Here is a 7,500-nt window from a genome sequence, read left to right on the forward strand (position 1 = left end):
TCCTGATAAATGAACACACACTAAAGTTTGTCTGATTTCTCAGCTATCTAAATGCTTTCTTTATACCTGAGTGAGCCAAGCGGAAGCATGCTCTCTACTTGTTATCATCGTCTTTATCATTGTTATTATTCTTATTAGTTAGAATTTCATAATTTCATTATCCCCGTGGCACTGAAAATTGAATCGACGCATAGACCTTCTTTTTCTATCTCTTGTGCTTAGGCCCATTATATTTTTAGGCTTAGGTTTAAAGGTCACTAATGAATGACTGAGGCTAGTGACAGTGACAAACCCCTAGAGACTGACTATATATACATCGTTTAAGCGCTCAAGCCCTCCGTCCACCCAATTTAGGACCAGAGAGGGCCAGGTAATGGCTGCTGATGACTAAGCAGGTAGACCTATAGGCTCCTCCAAAACCCTTCATCCTTAGCTCATAAGGTGAGGTAACAAACACAACAAGAAACTATCAAGCTTTAGTGCGACTAGAACCCCAGTCCGGCAGATCGGCAAGCAGTTTTAAACACCTCCGAAAACTGAATAATCAGAGAAGAAAGATATTATGTGCTAGTATGGCTGTGTGGCATACAATTTCACCTCTTGTTTTGTACATTGTATAGAATAAAATGACATCATTTACTAGTAGACCGCTGGATGCAAAGAAATTATCATTATGTTAACTGCAATCATAATTATGGCCGTATACAGTTTGCTTTTTATAGCACATTGTAGAAACATCTGAACAGCTTCTCTTTAGTCAAACTATACTGATTTTTATTGTGTAATTGTTCTGCATTTTCTTCACCCTTTAGCGATATGTATGAATAAAAATATATCAGTAAATAGCGCGGTATTGTATTTTGAAAGTTCAGGCAACACCAAAACTACAGATTAAAGTTACCTGGAAGCAGTGCTACTGCAAAATATTATTTTAGAATTTGAAAAACGAATTGACATTTGTCCAGGTTTCATATTTTCTAACGGTTTTATTTGTATATTGCTTTAGCAATATCCTCTTTAACGGAATATGAATTTCGAAATAAGACACCAGTGAAAAATAATTGTTTTGTCATTAGATAAATTTAATTCTCTGTACTGTATATTTTACAAGTTTTCAGAAAATGTGGCGTTTTTCAGAGTATCGTTTCACGTTTAAATAATACAGTATTTTAGAATATATATCAGCATATTTTTTTAGTTCTGGGAAAATGTGCTTTGTATAAGTTACAGCATTAATATAAATTTATGTTATATAAAAACAAAAAAATAAATAAAACAGCACATGTTTTTATATATTCACCACTTCACTTGACTGAAAAAAAAACGAATATGTTATTTTAGTAAATGCATTAAAAGCATCGGAATTCATAATTAATTCGACCTTTTTGCTTCAATTTGCGATGGAATATAGATTAAAAGAATAGAAAATAATTGATGAAATTTAGCATTCATATCTTAATTTAGAGTAAATATATATAATTTGAAAATTCATAATTATAGGTACGTTGTTATGAAAACAAACACTCTATTAAACCGAATGATAGAGATAACTGTCTATTCTTAAAATATATATTTCATTTAACTGGTCGAGCTATTAATTTCATTCTTCCCTTTATTTGCTTATTTTTACTACAATAAATCGCAAACCCCCGGAATGTATTGATAAATTTAAATTTGTAGGAAATCGTAACATTTGCTATATAAGTATAATAAATATCATTTCTATTATAGAGTATGAATATTTCGATACCAGTCTTCCTGTGTTCTTCAAAGACCAAATCACTGCACAGGTAATTATAAAATGTTACTTGAAATTCCTAATTTCAAAATATCTTATCACCCTAATTACCTTTTTTCTTGTATAATTCGTTTTTTACGAGTTTCTTGGCAATACTTTGTGTAAAATATCCTGAAGAGTTCTCTTCTGTAACGAGTTTAGTGAACCGGTCGCTACAAAAAAAAAAAAAAAAAAAAAAAACACTAGTCCTCTTCTATGATAAGTATAAAGGCAAAATTGCTGCAATCTTGTAAAGCTGTAAAGGTCAGTCATTGATGGCAGAGGAAAGGGGCATATATAACTATGATCAACTAGAGAGGGCCAGAGACATTGGCTGCTGGTGACCCTCCAAGTAGACAAATAGGCTTCCTAAAACCCCCATCGCTAACTCACAAGGATGCTGAGATTGCAGACGCTACTCGAAACTATCGAGCTTGAGAGGGTCTCAAACCCACGTCCAACATATTGCCAGGCAGGAACTTGGCTAATAGGTCATGAGCTAAGTTTCTGTAAATTATATTCATAAAATTCTCTTCTATAAATACCTCCACCATCGAAGTTGGAGGGAGGTTATGTTTTTACTCCTGTTTGTGTTAATTTGTGTGCGTGTGCTTGTTTGTGAACACTTTCCTGGCCACAATTATAATCATAGAGTAATAAAATTTGCAGGGGATGACTGTTATGTAAAAAGCTGAAAAATATTAAATTTTGGAAGGTCAATGCCAAAGGTTAAGGTCACGGTCAAGGAAAATGTCCAATTAACGTAATCAGCCATAAGTTTGGACATCGTTGTTATAGAGACTTCAAACTTGGTTCATATTTGAGCGTATGAAAATTCACGCCAATTAATACATATTAAGGTCAAAGGTCAAGGTCATGGTCGAACATAAGGTAGAGAAATAAGTTTCCAAGCCGGAGGTCTGCGCTCTACTGAGTGCCCCTCTAGTTACTAATGTGATCAGGTTGCAGCAACAATGTTTCCAGAAAATGTCCTTTAGTATCGAGTTCAGTGATCAGGCAGCTGAAAATTTTCTTGGAAAATTCTCAGTAATGAAGAATTTTATCATCAACTCCTTCTACGCCTATTGACGCAAAGGGCCTCGCTTAGATTTCACCAATCGTCTTTATTTTGAGCTTTTAATTCAATATTTCTTCCTTCATCATTTCGTATTTCATGTTTCATAGTCCTCAGTCAGGTAAGCCTGGGTCTTCCAACTCTTCTAGTGCCTTGTGGTGCCCAGCTGAACGTTTAGTGAACTAATCTCTCTTGAGGAGTGCGAAGAGCATACCCAAACCATCTCCTTCTACCCCTCATCAGGATTTCATCCACATATGGCACTCGGGTAAAGAATTTAGCGGCTTTTTTTTTCAGAAAATTCTCTTCTTCAATAAGTTTAGTGGTCAGGTGCAGCACAAAATTTCACAGAAAGCTCTCTGGTACACGTGTATTTCCCCCACCAGACGTATAGAAAACTGCAATTTTAATCCCGTTTTCTATTGCACTATACCCACGTCTATAGTCATTTTTTTTTTTTAGAGGTGCATATTTGCACCGACTGACAGGGGTGTCCTTTTAGCGCGGAAAGTTTCCTGATACCAAATTGGTCGGAAGTATTTTTGTCCGAACACCTTCGTTGTTCTCAAATTATTACCAAGTAATGTGAATCAAAACTTCTTTACTAACCTATATTTCTCCATCAGATATATTTTTTGTCAATAAACAATGTGAGAGAATAATTATATTAAAAAGTATCGTCAGGGTAAGTCTAAATTTAATAACACAATCCACCGAAGTCAACGACACCAGCTTATTTTCGGATTCACGCTTTGTAATTTTGTAATTTTTCACATGTTTTAACACAAATTGGGATAAACTACACTCAGCATAAGTTAAACACGTTATTATAAACTTTCTTTGAATACCAGAATTTACAAAAAAAAAAAAAAAAAAAAAAAAAAAAAAAAAAAAAAAAAAAAAAAAAAAAAAACATGAAATTATTAATATCCGATATTTGTGAAAACTTATAGGGAGGTAAAAGAACAGCCTGCAGGGCCTGGCGGCAAAACAATCCCTTCTGACTGTCATAGACGCAGTTTTTTTTTTTTTTTTTCTTTCGTAATATAGTTCGGCCTATTCCTTTCAGTTTGAATAGTCTTGCATTGTCTCTCTTCGTAATATTTTGCTTAGTTTTTACCAATATTCCTGTATCTCACCTAATATCTATCTATTTTCCCCGATATCCCTTCTTTCATAAATGACAGTCAGAAGTTATTGTTTTCCCGCTAGGCCGATGCAAGCTATTCTTTTACCTCCCTATAAGTTTTCACAAATATCGGGTTTTATTAATTCCATGTTATTAGTAAATTCTGGTATTCAAAGAAAGTTTATAATAACATGTTTAACTTATGCTGAGTGTAATTTATCCCAATTTGTGTTAAAAGATGTGAAAAATTACAAAATTACAAAGCGTGCATCCTAAAATAAGCTGGTGTCGTTGACTTCAGCGGATTGTGTTATTGAATTTGGACTTACCATGACGATACTTTATAATATATTTATTCTTTCACATTGTTTATTGACAAAACATGTCTGATGGAGATATATAGGTTAGTAAATAAGTTTCGATTCACATTAATTGGTAATTATTTGAGAGCAATGGTGTTCGGACAAAAATACTTCCGACCAATCAGGTATCAGGAACCTTTCCGAGCTAAAAGGGCACCCCTGTGAGTCGGTGCAACCTACCCCCCAAGTGAGAATACTCTGGGGTAACCATGCATTCGCATTGCAACGTTTTAAAACATACATTCTAGATTATTTCTGTTGTTCGCTGCAAATATTGTAATGGAAGAATTACCGAAGGTTCAAGAAATTTGACATAAGATGTTATTCAAGATAATTTTCTGATGCTACGAGATACTCTTAGCCACTACTGTTTTATATAATTTTTCGATAGAAATAGCAATACTTTTACAGCTGAGTGGCTGGGTTACTACAAGATTTCCAAGAGAAGGCTCACCGATAAGCAATTTTCTCGAAAAAAAACTCTTAAAAAACCCGTAATTTTAATGGAAAATTCTCCCTAAAAATATACTGTTCTCAGCCGTATTTCAGAAAAATGCAGGCGACCGTAATTTTACCCTACTTTGTTATTATCATTTACGGATTGGTGACTGTTGTATCACTCCTTTGCGTCAATATATCCCTTTTTAAAGCGATAAAAATTTAGCAATATTTATTTCAGGATTTTTACCTTTTTTTTCGGCAAATTTTCAATAGTATACAACTAACAATTTACTGGTAATGTTACGGCATAGTTTTCTTAGAGTTTCTTTAGGAAGCAATTCATAATTTTTCAAGACAATCTCTTTTGTAAACAATCTACTGTCAAGTTTACTTCACAACTTTCTTTAAGTCTCTCATAAAAAGTTTAGTGATGGTATTGATGTAAAGTTTCTTGGCAACGTCTTAACAAAAGCGGAGTAGTTAGGTTGTTCTAAGATTATCCCTCACAATGTTACAAACTTTCAAATACCAATCATGACATAAATTATGATTGACAATGTTATCCAATAGTTAAACCAAAATTAAACTTTTCGGTTAATATAAGATAAGATTTAATTAGATTTCATTCTAACATTAGTCTACTCAGAATCTACTGAATTTATTGTTCTGACGAGAAATAATTGGAAAATTTTTGAAATTCAATATCGAATTCCACTTCATATTTCACAGGCATACCAAAGATATTTTCTACCCAGAATATTTTACGTTGTGAACTAAAATACATTTTTGTGAGGTACAGTTTCCCGTGTTTATGGAATCTATCTACTTCTGGTTATAAACGGAAGTTTGATACATAATCAATAGCATGTGAGGGAAAGTACTTTATATATATATATATATATATATATATATATATATATATATATATATATATATATATATATATATATATATATATATATATATATATATATGTATATATATATATATATATATATATATATATATATATATATATATATATATATATATATATACTGTATATATATATATATATATATATATATATATATATATATATATATATATATATATATATATATATATATATATATATATATATATATATATATATATATATATACTGTATATATATTCCTCAACTCGTCCTACGCCTATTGATGCAATGGGCCTCGGTTAGTTTTCGCCGGTCGTCTCTATCTGGCGCTTTTAAATCAATACTTCTCCAGTCAATATCTCCTACTTCACGCTTTATAGTCCTTAGCCATGTAGGCCTGAGTTGTCCAACTCTTCTAGTGTCCTATGGAACCCAGCTAAAAGTTTCGTGAACTAGTCTCTCTTGTGGAGTACAAAGAGCATGCCAAAACCATCTCCATCTACCCATCATCATGATCTCATCCATATATGGTACTCGAGTAATCTCTCTTATATTTTCATTTTTAATCCTTTCCTGCCATTTAACTCTCAACATTCTTCTAATGACCTCGTTCTCAAACCTACTAAATCTATTGGAAATTGCTTCATTGTTATACCATGACTCAAGTCCACATATACCTATAGTAAAACTACGTCAGACTGAGCATATGACATATATCTATCCACAAAAGGAAAAAAAAATAAAAGATTAGTTTTTGCAAATACCTGTCGCATTATCATTACCTGACTTACGACTAAAAATTATATAGTTACATCACATTAATACAATCATGGGTTCCTATATCGCTTTTAAGGAAGCACGACAACAAAACTCTATGAATAATTTTATAACTATAGAGTACGTATGTGGAGTCGATGTTTCTGACCAGCGTTCTCCATCTACCTCTGTCTCACACTTCATCACCGGTTAATCCCTCTGATCGAAGGTCATCATTGATACACTCAATCCACTTTTACTTTGGTCTCCATCTCCTTTTCATTCCCTGTACCTTCATTTCCATCACTCTCCTCCTAATATACTGTTCATTTCTTCTCATGACATGACCATACCACCTCAGTCTACTTTCTTGGATCTTATCTGATTGTTTTCTAACTCCTGTGGTACCCCTAATTACCTCATTCCGTATCTTATCTCTTCTTGTCACCCACACATCCATCTTAACATTCTCATCTCTGCTACATCCAGCTTCTCTTCTGTCTTCTTTATTACCCACGTCTCCACTCCATAGATCATTACCGGTCTCACAACTATCCTGTGTGCTTTACCTCTCTTAATGAATATACTAGGCATTACTTCTCTTCCTTTTATCGTCCATCGCAAATCCCCTTTCTGATTTGTTTATAACCTCTTATGGTTCTCCCATTCGAATAATAATAATAATAAAAAAAAAATCTCTTTTTATCCTAATGTTCTCCTTTCTGGGAAATATTTTTGAAAATAGAAATATTTACCATTGTACATTCAAGCTTTAAACTTTGAACTTTAGTATTATCTGTGACAGCTTCGAAACAAATCCCTAATTTTAATAGCAAAAAGTAGACTAAAATTAATAATCTTTATATATTGAGGACAATATGGCGCGTTAAGTGGGAGTTGATGAATGAAGAAGTATTGAATTAAAAACTCCAGATAGAAATAACTGCCGAAATCAAACCGAAGCCCTTTACGTCAAAAGGTGTAAGAGCAGATGATGATGATGAATGTCACTCTGAACTTATTTTAGGAAACAATTTCAGGAACAATTAGAAAGGGACTAGA

Source organism: Palaemon carinicauda, chromosome 12 (assembly GCF_036898095.1).
Source record: "Palaemon carinicauda isolate YSFRI2023 chromosome 12, ASM3689809v2, whole genome shotgun sequence".
Classification (NCBI taxonomy): domain Eukaryota; kingdom Metazoa; phylum Arthropoda; class Malacostraca; order Decapoda; family Palaemonidae; genus Palaemon; species Palaemon carinicauda.